This window comes from Engystomops pustulosus, chromosome 4 (genome assembly GCF_040894005.1).
Source record: "Engystomops pustulosus chromosome 4, aEngPut4.maternal, whole genome shotgun sequence".
NCBI classification, from domain to species: domain Eukaryota; kingdom Metazoa; phylum Chordata; class Amphibia; order Anura; family Leptodactylidae; genus Engystomops; species Engystomops pustulosus.
In genome coordinates, this window is record NC_092414.1 from 183,006,446 (window position 1) to 183,023,560 (window position 17,115).

Consider the following 17,115-nt stretch of genomic DNA (forward strand, 5'->3'; position numbering starts at 1 on the left):
GAATACAAACAGCTTCTTGAAGCCTACAGTAGCGTTCTATATATTTGATTTCTGGTTGATCTGCTGGTGGCTGTAGTTTCTGCAGTGCATGTACTTGCCAATTCTGAGCAATTTGTAGTGAGACTTGCGACCGCTGTGTTCTGCGCTTAGTGGCGCACATATCCATAGCAAAGGCCGAAGTGGCAAAATTCAGTAGGGGTTGGATTTCTATTAGGCACTAACTCAGTGTCATCTCATCTGGCATAGTAGTGTGCTTCCTTTGATACTTGGCTAGAAAATAGCCATAGCAATAGGATAGGATTGTTTGGTTTTAAAAACTCAAAAAAAAAAAAAAACACAAAAAAAAAAAAACACAAAAAAACACAAAAAAAAACAAAAAGAAGTAAAAAAAAAAAAAAAGTTATAACTCTCATTTTAAAAATGTTTAACCCGAGGGCTAGGGGTAGAGGACGAGGGCGGGGACGTGGGCGTCCAACTACTGCAGGGGTCAGAGGCCGTGGTCCTGGGCGGGGTGAGACACCACCTGCTGATGAGGGAGCAGGGGAACGCCGCAGAGCTACACTCCCTAGGTTCATGTCTGAAGTTACTGGGACTCGTGGTAGAGCACTGTTGAGGCCAGAACAGTGCGAACAGGTGATGTCGTGGATTGCTGACAATGCTTCGAGCAATTTGTCCACCACCAGTCAGTCTTCCACGCAGTCCACCCATGTCACCGAAATCCCCACTCCTCCAGCTCCTGCACCTCAGCCTCCTCCCCCCCAGTCTGCCCCCTCCCAGGAAAATTTGGCATTTGAACCGGCATACTCTGAGGAACTGTTTTCTGGACCCTTCCCACAGTCACAAACCACTTGTCCGGTTGCTGCTGAGCAATTTTCCGATGCCCAGGTTTTCCACCAGTCACAGTCTGTGGGTGATGATGACCTTCTTGACGTAGTGGAAGTGTGTAAAGAGGTGTCCGACGATGAGGAGACACGGTTGTCAGACAGTGGGGAAGTTGTTGTCAGGGCAGGAAGTCCGAGGGGGGAGCAGACTGAGGGATCGGAGGATGATGAGGTGACAGACCCAAGCTGGGTTGAGAGGCCGGGTGAACACAGTGCTTCTGAGACGGAGGAGAGTCCTCGACCTGAACAGGTTGGAAGAGGCAGTGGTGGGGCCAGACGGAGAGGCAGGGCCAGAGCTGGTGCATCAGCGCCACTGTCAACTAGTGAAGCTCCCGTGGTGAGGGCTCTTGCGGCGAGGGCTAGATCTTCAGAAGTGTGGAGGTTCTTTAAGGAAACACCGGATGACCGACGGACTGTGGTGTGCAACATTTGCCAAACCAGGCTCAGCAGGGGTTCCACCACTACTAGCTTAACTACCACCAGTATGCGCAGGCATATGAATGCTAAGCACCCCACTCAGTGGCAACAAGCCCGTTCACCTCCGGCCGTGCACACCACTGCTCCTTCCCCTGTGTCAGCTGCTAGTCAGCCCCCTGCCCAGGACCCTGGCACAAAAACCCCATCGTCGCCAGGTGTTTCAGGCCTACTATGCCTCCTCCTCCTCCCACCCCTCCTCCACCTCCTCCTCCGAACTACCATCCGTGGGCACGGCGCCATCAGTCGGTAGCTCTAGGCACAGCAGCAGTGCCGTCGCTAAGCGACAGCAGGCGGTGCTCAAACTGCTGAGCCTAGGCGACAAAAGGCACACCGCCCAAGAGCTATTACAGGGCATCACGGCGCAGACTGATCTGTGGCTGGCACCGCTGAACCTCAAGCCGGGAATGGTTGTGTGTGACAACGGCCGTAACCTGTTGGCGGCTCTGCAACTCGGCAGACTGACACATGTGCCATGCCTGGCCCATGTGTTAAATCTGATAGTGCAGCGTTTCCTCAAGACATACCCCAATCTGTCTGATTTGCTCACGAAGGTGCGCCGCATCTGTGCGCATTTCAGGAAGTCCAGCCCAGATGCTGCCACTCTCAGGGCAGCGCAGCGCCGCCTCCAACTGCCCGCTCACCGACTGTTGTGCGACGTGCCCACGAGGTGGAATTCAACACTGACCATGTTATCCAGAGTTTACCAGCAGCGCAGAGCGATTGTAGACTGCCAGATGTCAACTTCCACCAGAACTGGTAGTCAGGTCAGTCAGCTTCCTCAAGTCTACAATGAGGAGTGGACGTGGATGTCTGATATCTGTCAGGTGCTGAGTAACTTTGAGGAGTCAACACAGATGGTCAGTGGCGATGCCGCCATCATCAGCCTCACCATCCCGCTGCTTGGCCTGTTGAAAAACTCTCTGGTCAGCATGAAGTCGGAAGCTTTGCGCTCGTCACAAGAGACGGGGGAAGAATATTCCCTTGTTGATAGCCAAAGCACCCTGAGGTCTGTTTCTCAGCGCATATCGGAGGAGGTGGAGGTGGAGGAGGATGAGGAGGAAGAGGAGGAGAATGTTGGCGAGACACAAGAGGGGACCATTGTTGAGTCCTTCACTGTTCAGCGTGTATGGGCAGAAGAAGAGGAGTTGGAGGAGTTGGAGGAGGAGGAAATGGACAGTCAGGCCAGTGAGGGGAGTGAATTCTTACGCGTTGGTACTCTGGCGCATATGGCAGATTTCATGCTAGGCTGCCTATCCCGTGACCCTCGCGTTCAAAGAATTTATTCCAGCACCGATTACTGGGTGTTCACTCTCCTGGACCCACGGTACAAGCAAAATCTTCCCACTCTCATCCCTGGAGAGGAAAGGAGTGTGAGAATGCATGAATACCAGCAGGCCCTGGTGCACAAGCTGAAACAGTATTTCCCTTCTGACAGCGCTAGCGGCAGAGTGCGTAGTTCTGCGGGACAAGTAGCGAGGGAGAGTAGGCGAGCAGGCAGCTTGTCCAGCACTGGCAAGGGTACGCTTTACAAGGCTTTTGCCAGCTTTATGTCACCCCAGCAAGACACTGTCACCTGTCCCCAGTCTCGGCAGAGTAGGGCTGATCTTTACAGAAAGATGGTGAGGGAGTACGTAGCTGACCATACCATCGTCCTAAATGATCACACAGCTCCCTACAACTACTGGGTTTCAAAGCTGGACATGTGGCACGAACTGGCGCTGTACGCCTTGGAGGTTCTTGCCTGCCCTGCCGCTAGCGTCTTGTCCGAGCGGGTTTTCAGTGCAGCTGGTGGCATCATCACCGATAAGCGTACACGCCTGTCGACTGACAGCGCTGACAGGCTGACGCTTATTAAAATGAATAAAGGCTGGATTTCTCAGAATTTCCAATCTCCACCAGGTGAAGGAAGCTCAACCTGAATAATTGATCCACTCCTCCTCCTCCTCCTCATTTTCCTCCTTCTCCTCCTCTTTGTACAGTAAAGCAGAGGAAAATGGCTATTTTTTGACAGGGCCCACTGGCTCTTGCTATAGTACTTCATGCATTTAATTTTTCTGGAGGGCCACCTACCCGGTCCTCTGTTTGAAACAATTTTTGTGAGTGCCACATACAGGCACTCAATCTATTCCATTTTTCTGGAGGGCCACCTACCCGGTCCTCTGTTTTAAAAAATTTTTGGGACTGCCACATACAGGCACTCAATCTATTCCATTTTACTGGAGGGCCACCTACCTGCTCCTCTGGTTTGAAACATTTTTGGGACTGCCACATACAGGCACTCAATCTATTCCATTTTACTGCAGGGCCACCTACCTGCTCCTCTGGTTTGAACAATTTTTGGGACTGCCACATACAGGCACTCAATCTATTCCATTTTACTGGAGGGCCACCTACCTGCTCCTCTGGTTTGAAACATTTTTGGGACTGCCACATACAGGCACTCAATCTATTCCATTTTACTGCAGGGCCACCTACCTGCTCCTCTGGTTTGAACAATTTTTGGGACTGCCACATACAGGCACTCAATCTATTCCATTTTACTGGAGGGCCACCTACCTGCTCCTCTGGTTTGAAACATTTTTGGGACTGCCACATACAGGCACTCAATCTATTCCATTTTACTGCAGGGCCACCTACCTGCTCCTCTGGTTTGAACAATTTTTGGGACTGCCACATACAGGCACTCAATCTATTCCATTTTACTGGAGGGCCACCTACCTGCTCCTCTGGTTTGAAACATTTTTGGGACTGCCACATACAGGCACTCAATCTATTCCATTTTACTGCAGGGCCACCTACCTGCTCCTCTGGTTTGAACAATTTTTGGGACTGCCACATACAGGCACTCAATCTATTCCATTTTACTGGAGGGCCACCTACCTGCTCCTCTGGTTTGAAACATTTTTGGGACTGCCACATACAGGCACTCAATCTATTCCATTTTACTGCAGGGCCACCTACCTGCTCCTCTGGTTTGAACAATTTTTGGGACTGCCACATACAGGCACTCAATCTATTCCATTTTACTGGAGGGCCACCTACCTGCTCCTCTGGTTTGAAACATTTTTGGGACTGCCACATACAGGCACTCAATCTATCCCATTTTACTGGAGGGCCACCTACCTGCTCCTCTGGTTTGAAAAATGTTTGGGACTGCCACATACAGGCACTATCCAAATTAATTGTCTCCATAGCAGCCTCCACACGTTGTCTCCATTGCTACCTCCAAAAGTCGTCCATATAGCTGCCTCCATACATCGTCCCTTTATCAAACGAGGTGTGTCAGGCAGAAATTTGGGTTGTTTTCATGGATTCCACATCAAAGTTGTTAACTTTGTCGCCACCCTGCTGTGTTATCCACAAAATATACTGGCAAACTTTTACCATTTAGGGATATTATTTCAGCGCTTCTTGCGCATCTGTTTACATTCCCCTCACCCGGCATATCCTAAACTTATAAGAACGCTACTACACTTGATCTTATACAAAAGGTTCTTAGAAGTGCTGTTTGGGGAGTAGCCTAGAGACAGAGGCTTGGATTGGCGAAAGCTCGCCTGGCAGCGGAACGCCAGCTCCATGCGCATCATGCGCTTCTTGCGCATCTGTTTACATTCCCCTCACCCGCCATATCCCAAACTTATAAGAACGCTACTACACTTAACTTGGTGCAGGCTGGGACCGAGTCTGACCCTGGGGCTGGTCATATACTGCCGACGCAGAGAATTGCGGGGCCTACCTCGGTCCAGGTCTCAAAGGCCTACTATACCTCCTCCCACCCCTCCTCCACCTCCTCCTCCTCCGAATTACCATCCGTGGGCATGGCGCCATCAGTCGGTAGCTCTAGGCACAGCAGCAGTGCCGTCGCTAAGCGACAGCAGGCGGTGCTGAAACTGCTGAGCCTAGGCGATAAAAGGCACACCGCCCAAGAGCTATTACAGGGCATTCCACATCAAAGTTGTTAACTTTGTCGCCACCCTGCTGTGTAATCCACAAAATATACTTGCAAACTTTTACCATTTAGGGATATTATTTCAGCGCTTCTTGCGCATCTGTTTACATTCCCCTCACCCGCCATATCCTAAACTTATAAGAACGCTACTACACTTGATCTTATACAAAAGGTTCTTAGAAGTGCTGTTTGGGGAGTAGCCTATAGACAGGGGCTTGGATTGGCGAAAGCTCGCCTGGCAGCGGAGCGCCAGCTCCATGCCAAGATCCAACTAACATAGTTTTAACTGCAGCACCTTTAATCTACTACTAGTTCACTGCCTCCATACATGGTCCCCTTATCAAACGAGCTGTGTCAGGCAGAATTTTGGGTTGTTTTCATGGCTTCCATGTTAACTTTGTCGCCACCCTGCTTTGTAATCCACAAAATATACTGGCAAACTTTTATCATGTACCGATATTATTTGAGCGCTTCTTGCTCACCTCCTTTGGTTCCTCTCTGCCACCCATTGGTTTGAAGCCTGAGTCCATTTAGGGTATGTCGCCATGACACTCTCTAGCCTGCTGCCGCTGCCTCTGCATGCCGTCCCCTATAGTGTCAGGGTCAATTATTGGATGTTTTAGATGCTATCTAGCTTCATTCTGTCACTCTGTCATGGCCATGCTGTTGCCCATAATTTTGGCATAATGGTGCGATTAGGCAGCCTCAGAGGCATCCATGCATGCTGCCCCTGCTGTTTCCTGTCCATTTCCGTGGTGTTTCCATCCTTTTCTGAGGTTCCCAGGTGTTTGGCCAAGCTTCCCTGTGCAGAGCCTTGGTCCCCTTGAAAAATGCTCGAGTCTCCCATTGACTTCAATGGGGTTCGTTATTCGAGACGAGCACTCGAGCATCGGGAAAAGTTCGTCTCGAATAACGAGTACCCGAGCATTTTAGTGTTCGCTCATCTCTAGTGCTAAACCATATTTAATGACCTCACCTAGTACCATGTTAAGAGACCTTTTCGATGAAGTCTGTTAACTAATTTATGAATTTCCAACAACTTTCTTTACGTGGCTTTAATTTCCTGTCTTCACCCCCCTTCCAAATTACCCGCAGCTGCTATTTCTTGCGGACCCAAAGCCGATCGTTTCAAACCTCATTAACATTTACGAAACTCCTTGTACTAATAATGCCGTAGGTGACGGGTGGGAGAGGGAGCTGCAGGGAGACATGTAACAGCCTATGGAAGCCTAAGCATGAAATTACAGGAGATACACATCTGGGCCGCCGTTCCAAGTTTCAAATGCAATTTTCTCCCCGTGGGACTCAGTACACCATGCTGCAATCTGATTACGGTGTATTCATGCTTCCAAACAGGCACTTAAACCAATTTTACCCATTATTGCTTCCTTTTTCATTTTTTAAGATAATTTGTATTTACTTTTCTTTTAATATTCTGAACATCCATTTTTTTTCGCCACTTATTTTGCTTCATCTGAAACTCTTGTTTGGAGGTAATTCGATCAAAGAGCCTCGATGCACTTTGGGATGTTTTATTGTGTGTCAGTCTTTTATATATGAGAAATGAATTCTTCAAATATGATGGTTTTATATAGATTGTGAAAGCGCCAGAAAAATATGGCCTACAATCTGCTGTCAATAATGCGTTTAATTCTTTATGAAATTGTGCGCCTCGCGCAGGAGGGTAGGATTCAGCCTCCGCTTTTCACCATTTCTGTAGTTAAGAGGTGCTCCTGCTAAAATATCCAGTGTAGGTTAACCCTAACCGCAAGGGACACTGCAGAAATCATCCGTATTCTTATATGTAGTTTTCATATTATGATATTTTTATACCATTTTTGCTTTTTTTTTTGCCATTTTCCCATTGGATTAAAAAAAATGTATTAAATATTTAAATAGTTCAGGCATTTTTGGAAAGGGCAATGCCTGATATGTTTGTTTATTTTTTTTTATTATTTTATAAATCAATTTGTGATTTTTTCATCTTTTTGTATATTTCTTTAAAGAACATCTACCATCAGTTTGCATGGCATTACATGCTTGCTTCATTATGCACTAATAGGAACTGTTTGTAGTGCATAAAGAAACAGCAGATTTGCTACAAAAATGTTATATATTATTTAATGTTTATAAATATTAACATTCATTAACTTTTTATTGAAAATAAGATCATTTTTGACAGTAAGACCTTTGGGTATATTATGCTCAATCACGAGTATACAGTAGCTTTTCCAATGTTCAAGAGCTCTTAATTTTTGTTTTACAATTTGTAAACTGTTTCATTGAATATTTGGTGCCATCTACTTTGGGAGTTAATTAGAGGTGGACCCTAACTTAAGGACACCAGAATTACAGACGACTCCTAGTTACAGACGGACCTCTCTGCCCACTGTGACCTCTGGTGAAGCTCTCTGGATGCTATACTATAGTCCCAGACTGCAATGATCAGCTGTAAGGTGTCTGTAATGAAGCTTTATTGATAACCCTTGGTCCCATGACAGAAAAATATTTTGAAAAATCTGATTGTCACTGGGACAAAAATTGGACCTTATTCTCAACTTACATACAAATTCAACTTAAGAACAAAACTGCCTGTAGTTAATCAGTATTGGAGCTGAATCATGCAGTGCTGGTCATGATTTTTTTTTGAAACACCAACTTCTTCTATGCTGTCCCTGGCCCCAGAAAACTGGACGGTGGCCCATACTAGACTCTCCCTATATCCCTGTCTCCTATACTGAGACAGCCACTATGTCCTGCCCCACTTTATATTATCATGTCCCTTTAATTCTCCTTTCTCGCTTGTGCTGCTAAGACCATTCTTCTTTGTGATTGGTTTAGCCAATCATGCATGTTTTCAATCAAGATAGTGGATCATGATGCTGAAAGGTATCTTTGAGAGGAGTGTATCTCTCATGAGAACAATAAATAGTTGTGGTTACATTCAACATGCTCAATTCTTTCTCCTTTTTTTCAACATAATCTAGTTTGGCATAGTTGGGATACCCCACCCCCACCACACAACCCTTTTATATTAATTAGTTTTGTTTTGTTGGAAATAAATAAAAAATATTTTATTCACGCCAATACTGACTCCCGTCTCGGTTATAGTGCATCACATAATAACCCTGTTTTTTCCCTTTTTCCATTTATACATAGCTCTACTGGAGCTCTACTCAAACTGGGGTCCGACGCTGCCACAACTTTTCTTCCACCCTCCCTCCACAGACATCTCCCCCCTTTTTTTATACGTTCAACACCTGTGCACAACCTCTGGTGCCTGGCTCCAACATATCTCTCTCAAAATCTCTTCACACACCACCACCACGCATCCCAAGGAACCAGTCCCAAGAAAATTCTTGTGATTGACCAACTTTATTCATACTGGAATGGATACAAACCTTTAAAAGAACCTGACTACGGAAAAGCCTATTTGTAGTCAGTACCTACGGTAGTAGTAAGTTGTATGGTTTACAATTTTCCAATTTTAATTTATTCTTTTAGAAAATTCCAATTAAGTAGCTATAGAGGAGGACTCAGCGTGTCTGTTCGTTACATGGACAGTCCATTCAATTTAAGAGCTTTTTTGTAATGCTTGACTTCTGCAGACAGGGAGCTGTTGGAAACCAGGAATCAGCTTATTACTACCGGACCCTTCAAACAAGAAGGCGCTACTTAGAGAAGACAACCCAGAATCCTAGAGACCAGTGGGAAACATATGGGGCTCATTTACTAAGGGTCTGTGGAACATATTTTTGTAGGGTTTCCCGTCGATTTCCATTTGCGCCGCATCGTTCGGGGTAATTGTGTCGCTCACGATCGGACTTTAGCACATTGCCGCCAGCTTGCACGCGACAGAAATCGGGGGGCGTGCCCTCGGGCAACCCGACGGATTCGGACAACGCACTAGATTTAACATTTACAATTGTGTTGCAAGACACGCACTTACAAGCACCGGCGGACCTCAGCGGGGAAGCGACACATGCAGGAACTCGGGCGCACGATCTTCATGAATCGCACCGGACTTGATCCTCGTCGGACCGTCCTAATCGAGGATCGCGACTGGACCAGGTAAGTAAATTTGCCCCAATGTGTCTGAAGGTGAACTTGCTTTTAAATATTACTCTTCATATTGAAATATTTTTTTTTTAAGGAAATGTATTCCATCTGCAATATATCTAGAGAAAACATCTGTACAGATATTACTTTGCATAGACCCGCATTTGATCTCAAATGTTCCAACACTTTGGACAGTTTCAAAGCTCCCGATGTCAATGTTGTCTTTTTTTAATAGCGGCCCATGTCCTTTTCTCTACCTTCCTGAAGGTGCTTGCTGACAGGAGAGATATTAAAATTACATGTTCGCTCTCACAAAATTAGTTTACCTAAAATTGTATGTGTGAGTGATTTTAATCAAAATCTAATTTACACTCTTTTGGAGCTGATATTTTCTCATTTAATTTTTTTTTCCGCTTTGAGGATTTTTTTAACCCACTCCTTTAAAAAGAAAAAAAAACCTGGGCTGATCCGTGAATTTAACACCCAAGCTTCCAAGCACAGATATACGTTCCTTTAACTTTCCATGAAACCTATTTAATATTCTTTATTAGAATAATCTTCTTGCACTTAGCTCGCTATGGGATCCCAGTAGAGACAACTATATATGCACAAGGTCTTTCAGATAAAATGCAGAGCATTGGTTTTAATAATCATATGCATCAGCAAAATGAAGGCGAGCGGGGGAAATAATATTGTCAAAGGTTTTTGCTACAGAATCACTCTTTAGAAATATTAAGCAGTTCTGCGGTGTTTTCTTCTTAAAACTGAATTTCTATGTGGTGGGAAGAAAGGGATGTGGGTAAATGAGAAATACAGGTTATTGATGAGCGATCCGAGAAGATGTATTGGCTAATCAAAATTGGTGGAAGTTATAATAAATTAGGTAAAGATAATTACATTTTACATACAATTTTAATTACATCCAGTCCGGTGATGTAATTGGAAGCAGTCGGAAGTATTTGTATTCTCTACAGTAGGGATGGTCATTCCAATATATAATGGAGAGTCTCTAATATGGACCTTAAGTTTATTAAAGGGTCACATCTGAGACAAGGCTATGTGAAGTCAAGTATATTCTACTTTTGCAGCTCATTGTTTAGTCTGTGCAGGAAAGCAGGTAGAGGAGCTACCAGGCCCTATACCCCAGTTGCTGAATGTCAGGGGGGTATGCCAACCAATTGCTTGGGTATCATGGTGGTTAGTGAGCAGCCACCACCATATTCACAAGCCACAGCCAGTATATAGTGAAGAGGGAGTAGAAACGGTCATCCTTTGGTTACATCCGGTTGGTTAATGGTCTCTTGGTTGAACGTGGAAAATTGAGGTGCCCTTAATGTTGGTTTAAATAACCAGGAGGCAAATTAAAACCTTAACCAGATGCAATTGGCATTGTCAGGTACTGCCTTAAGTCCATTTTGTAAGAGAAGGATTGACAAACATTATACTGGACCATTATTGTGCAATTTTTTTTGATCTACAAATGCAAAATTTGGGCTCTCATGAACAAACATTATGAGGATGATCACCACAATTTAACTGAAACAATTATACATGTAACTAAAGGTTCCCCCTCCAACAAGACAATGACCATAAGTTCACAACCAAGACAATACCAGAGTGGCTTGCGATAAACTCAGTGAGTGTCCTTGTGTGGCCAAAGCCCTGACTTGGACCAATTTGAATATGAGAGACCTGGAAATGACTGTCCACCAACAGTCCTTATCCAACCTGATAGAGTTTCTTATGATGTTTAGAAAATAATGCCAGAAACATGAGACATTAATGTGCCATCCTACCCTAGAAGAGTGGAAGCTACTAAAAGTTGTGTTGAGCAAAGGGTTTGGATTATTATGTCAATGCAATATTTAAAGCAAACCTGTCTTCAGGAATTTCATTTTAGCTGGTGACAGGTTCCTATAGCCTTTGCTATGCTGATTTTAAAAATGCCTTTGTAAGCATTCTGACCATTTCAGTACTTTAGAAAACTTTATTTCACATTACCTGGCTCCCTGCCAGCAGCTTGTGGTGAGTTCCAGGGGAGGGACGGCAGCAGTAGCCTGTATGTGGCTATGTCCCCTCATGCATTGATTTTTTAAATCTTAGCACAAGGCCGCAACATAGCAAAATATAAAAAAGTGGAAAGGTCTGCAGACTTTCTGAATACATTGGGGCACATTTGGGGCACCTTTACTTACCCGTCCTGACGCGTTCCCCCAAAAGTGCACTGTCCAACAGGAATGCACTCTGCCATGATTCACTACGATCGTGTGCCCGATATCCTGCATGTGTTGCTCCCTGCTCAGGTCTGCCGGAGTTCACATTGTTCTTCCTGGTGCATGTAAGTGCTTGATCTTGCGACACAACTTGAAAGTTAAATCCCGCGCTCAGTCAGAATTAGTCTGATCGTCTGACGGCACGCCCCCCAATTTCTGTTGCATGGAAACCAGTGTGCCACAGTCTGATCGCGTGCAACACAATCCCCAGTTAAATACCTGTCACAGCCACGCCAAACCCAAAAACATGAGAAAATCCATGAAAGTGCGGACGCGGACCCTTAGTAAAGCCCCATTGTCTTTGTGTATCCACGAGTTTAGCTCTGTCTTCTAGATGACCTCTCAAATGAAAAAAATTACACAGATTTCTCAACCAGTCATGTAGCACAGATCTACAATACACTGCAATCTTTGCACCTTTTTTTGTTAAACCATTTCTCCTGGAAGTGAATCTTTCAATAATTTTTATTCCTACAGTGTATTTTTTCCCAGTCTTTAGTATTAAATAAATATGCTTTATATGTTCTTTTACATGTAATGGCCTCTATATAGTTTCCACCAGCGTCCTGTGATTATGTTCCCCCATATAATGTCTCTGTTCTCCTCCGATAGACCTCCCTCCTCCATGCAAACAGCATAATTGGTTATGGTGAATCAATAATTTGTTTAATTTCCATGCTCCCCTAACTCATTTAATAGCAAGTGTGTAGGCAGCTCCTTTCAATTATTTATCTTTAAAATCATCTTTCCGCTCAATTACCTCTGTGTTGTAGTAGTTGGGATCTTCCTTATGCTCACAACTGTCCCGGGAATTGTGTTTTTTTCCTAGGTAGCTCAGTGACGCTGATGTGATATTGATGGAAATTGAAAGTTGTAGTGGAAATATCACGTACTCAGGTTTCAAAATGGTAAAATAATATAATTAAGATAAAAGAACAAGTAGATGGATGGATAGATATAACATACATGATACCTGGAGTTTTTCACCTGATTCGGGGTATTTTTGAGCTGCTGATTCCCAAAACACCTTCCATTTCTCTCTAGCGGCTCAAGTTTATGAGATGTTGATGCAATGAGTACCTTGTTCTTCTGTCCATAATTCAAACCTCTCATTCATGTCCCCAGCACTTCTCTCGAGCTGCACCATTTATCTGGAATGCCCTTTCCTGGACTTTCAGCCTACTACCAAAACTCTGAAGCTTGAACCGTGCTCTTAAAACCCATTTCTTTAGGTAAGCCTATCACATTCTCTAACTGCAGAAAACTTCGACTATCCTTACTGAACCATCCTGTGTCCTCTTTCCATCTTTTATCTGACAAACATCTTGGACTCTGTATTTGAACTAAATTTCACCCAAACCTTTAATTGGCATTTAGAGTGCTTCCTGCCTTTTTATATGTGCCTACATGCACTCTGGAATATAGTAAAGCAAAGGAAGAGTCATCTTTTATTCCTTGATGCAACATTTCAGTATATTAGCACAATTTTCCCAAAATCTGATTGGACAAGTATACAAACAATACAGTGTACAGTATAAAGAAACATTGGGCTATATATATCACGGTTCTGCGCTTAAGTGTAGTTGTTGGCGAATTGTTGCTTGTTTGACCATAAAACCTAAAACCATCTGCGATGAGTTGAATTACTTTAGATGCAAATTAGGCACTATGTCAGATTCAAGCTCTTACATGTGATCCTCCTACAAGCTTCTCTCTGCTTCTCTCCTGCACCCCAGCATGAGAATAACCCCCACAACAGAGCCCAGGAGTGTGACACCCTTCACCCAGTGATCCTCCTCAGCAGTGGTTTTCTGCCACCCCCCCTGTAATTCTGGGCTGTATCCTTCTCAGACACCATTTTTCTGCAGCTTCTACTCACTTTTCTTCTCTCCTGCTCTGAGCTGCTGCTTTTGCTGATTGTTTTGTAAATAGAAGGTCATAAACTGTAAACAGAGGCTGCACATATTGTCTGTAGTGTCTGTTGAGCTCCGCTGCTGGGGATAAGCTGCTCTGCACAAAAGATCAGTGTTGCTTCTCAGTTTAAGCCACCTTCAGGCTGGAGCGTTTTTGTGCTTAAGTTGCTTATGATAAATGATTATTCTGCACAAATAAACATCTGAATTGGTAAGATAAACGAGGAAAACATGGTTATTTTTGCTGCACGGCTAGCTTGGTGTTTAGTCACAAAACTGGCACAAAAACAGTGCGACACTATGAAAAGGCGGAGAAATAACAAGTGATACATCTGGCCCATGATATACCAAAAATATAATTCATATGTGGATCAATTGACTGTAATACAAAAATTCATATAGTGTAATATAAAGTGCAAATATACATACGGTAAGTGTCTATAATAATTATGGACATCAACTAAAACCTCAATCAATACAAGACAGAAATACTGTAAAAACTCAATACACAAAGTGTCCATATTGATAAATAATTCATACTTGATCTATAAATAAAGATTCCCACTTAAAAGTTCATGATTATAGAAATAAATATAACGCCATGCATTATACATATAGATTAATGATCATAAAGACATTTATAATGTGCCACAACAAATACAGCACAAAGAAACAGGTTCTGTGAGCTTGCAGTTTGATAGGGGTGCAATTTTCCGATTTCAATTTCTTTAGTGGCACTGCAATAGAATAAAAGCTGGGTGCACGCTGCAACCGGACAGCCACGTCCTTACAAGTATAGAAAAACAAAAGCGAACGGCACTCCAAAATGGTGGAATAATTCAAGTGGTGTTTATTCCCAAGCTGCTAGGTTTCAGCTTCATCCGAAGGCTTTCTCAAGCAAATGCCTAAGTGAATATAGGAAGTGGTCAATACATAGAACAACACCCCTGGTAAATTTATCCAATCCTGACAAAGCTGCATCGAGCGATACCGCCCCTAAAAAGACTTTTATAGGGACTTTTTTAGGGGCGGTATCGCTCTATGCAGCTTTGTCAGGATTGGATACATTTACCAGGGGTGTTGTTCGAGCATGCGCAGACCGATTTGGAAGACGCCGCTATACATATGACTTGAACAGGATCGCGATGTGAGATGTATGTTATTGTTTTACACATGCACATTGGATTTTATGGCTTCACTGTAAAAATATTAACTTGATTGCACTTTATAGATACATCCTTTGTATTTTGATGCATCCTGTTATTTAAATACTATGGATCGTTTTATTCAACATTATGTATAACATGTCACTTAGCTCCACCTTCTATGTATTGACCACTTCCTATATAAACTTGTTGTATGCACTTAGACATTTGCTTAAGAAACGCTTCGGATGAAGCTGAAACGTAGCAGCTTGGGAATAAACACCACTTGAATTATTCCACCATTTTGGAGTGCCGTTCGCTTTTTTTTTCTAGATAGATAGATCACAGATAGATAGATAGATAGATAGATGGATAATCCAATAAAGAGGCAGCACTTTGATATTTGAAGAAAAAGAGGTGTAGAAATTAACGCAGCCGGCAAATTTTCAGATATAAAAATTTGCCGGCTGCAAAAGGAACGCCCCATGCCGGCCCACTCTCCACTGGCCACGCCCTCTTCCGGCCACACCCCCCTTCACATGCCCCTGGCGTAGAGGTGTCGGAAAAGGGAAAATAATCACAAGTGCTAGCAATAAGGTAGCATTAACGATAATTTCAGGGCTTCTAAATACTGCCCAGAAGAAGCCCTAATAAATACCCAATGACTATGGGGCACATTTACTTACCCGGCCCATTCGCGATCCAGCGGCGCGTTCTCTGCACAGGATTCGGGTCCGGCTGGGATTTAAGATGGTAGTTCCTCTGCCGTCCACCAGGTGGCGCTGCAGCGCCGAAAATAATCTTAACGCCCCGGAATGCACCATCCCATAGAAGGTGAAGGTGAGCGCTCCCCAAGCGACACATTTTCGGTTTTTAAATGCGGCGGTTTTTCCGAATACGTCGGGTTTTCGTTCGGCCACGCCCCCCCGATTTCTGTTGCGCGCATGCCGGCCCCGATGCGCCACAATCCGATCGCGTGCGCCAAAAACCCGGGGCAATTCATGTACAAGCGGCGCAAATCGGAAATATTCGGGTAACACGTCGGGAAAACGCGAATCGGGCCCTTAGTAAATGACCCCCTATATGTTTGGAAATTTTCAATAAAAAATGTTATACCAGAAAAAAATAACAAGTAATGAGGATTAAGATTCAATATAAGTGGAGTGGAAGTCACTTTCCTGATTATAACAAAGTTTCTCATAGTCATCTGTCCTAATTATGTAGTGATTTATGTCAAATTTTGTAAGAGGTAACTGATCATTTTATATCTAAAAAAATACAATCCTGGCGGAATAAAACGTATATTATTAAAACGACTTAAACAATGGAGTATAAGACGCATGATTATTAATAACACATGTAGACAAATGGCTAATGTATTGTTAATGACTGTCAGTATGACGATATATTACACGCTATTGTCCAATGACCGCCGATCGACTCTCTAAGTTAAGCGTCGCTTATTGTCGCCCAATTGATGGCTACATGGGGACTGCTTCCTCTATACATCTTGGAGCCATTGAAGCTACAATATATACAGTTCAATCAATAGGTAAGAGAATTGGCCCCATATAATGACTGTATTCCTGTAGGAAGACAATGCGGTTACCACTCATGTAATTACCATTATTATTATTATGGGAAAAACACAAGCAGCCATATTGATTGCCTGCCATTCACCTGCCTGGAGATTTCACCGGGAGGCTTTTTATATGTATTGATGAAGTCCTGTTTCTCCAGACGGAAGACATTGACGCGTGACCATGATAGGATCTGTCATCTTGGTAGCTTTACACCAGGCTTTCTATTGCCAATAAAGAAATCTGTGCAGTGAGCAAGCATACAGTATCAGGCAGATTAACCTCCGTACACACATGACTGCACTAAAGGTCAAGGGGCTTAAGGGATAAAATCAATAGGGATTGGCAATGGTCAGCTCATAAAAGCAAATGCCACCGACCGTTACCATGGAAACCTCGTCATCTGCCAGATGTGACAATATATCGACCTCTGGTTTATTAGTTGTATAATTTCCATAAAACACATATATATATATATATATATATATATATATATATATATATATATACAGTCTCTCCATTATGTACACCTGCGCTCAGTACTGAAACGTATTCAGAGCCGAGACGGACTAATATACAATGAATTGTACAGACTTGTAGTGAACAAATCACGTTATAGTACAACGGGTGAGAATGAGGTTTTGTACATCACATCCACAAGTAATTCGCATGTGGAATGTTTTCAGATTTTGTCATCTCATTAATATAGATAAGGGTGAAAAAAAGACGTCAGTCCATCAGGTCCAACCTATAATCCTAAGGTGTTGATTCAGAGGAAGGCAACAAAAAAAAAACCCTGATGACAATTGGCCCAAAAATTGGAAATAGTCTCCCCTGC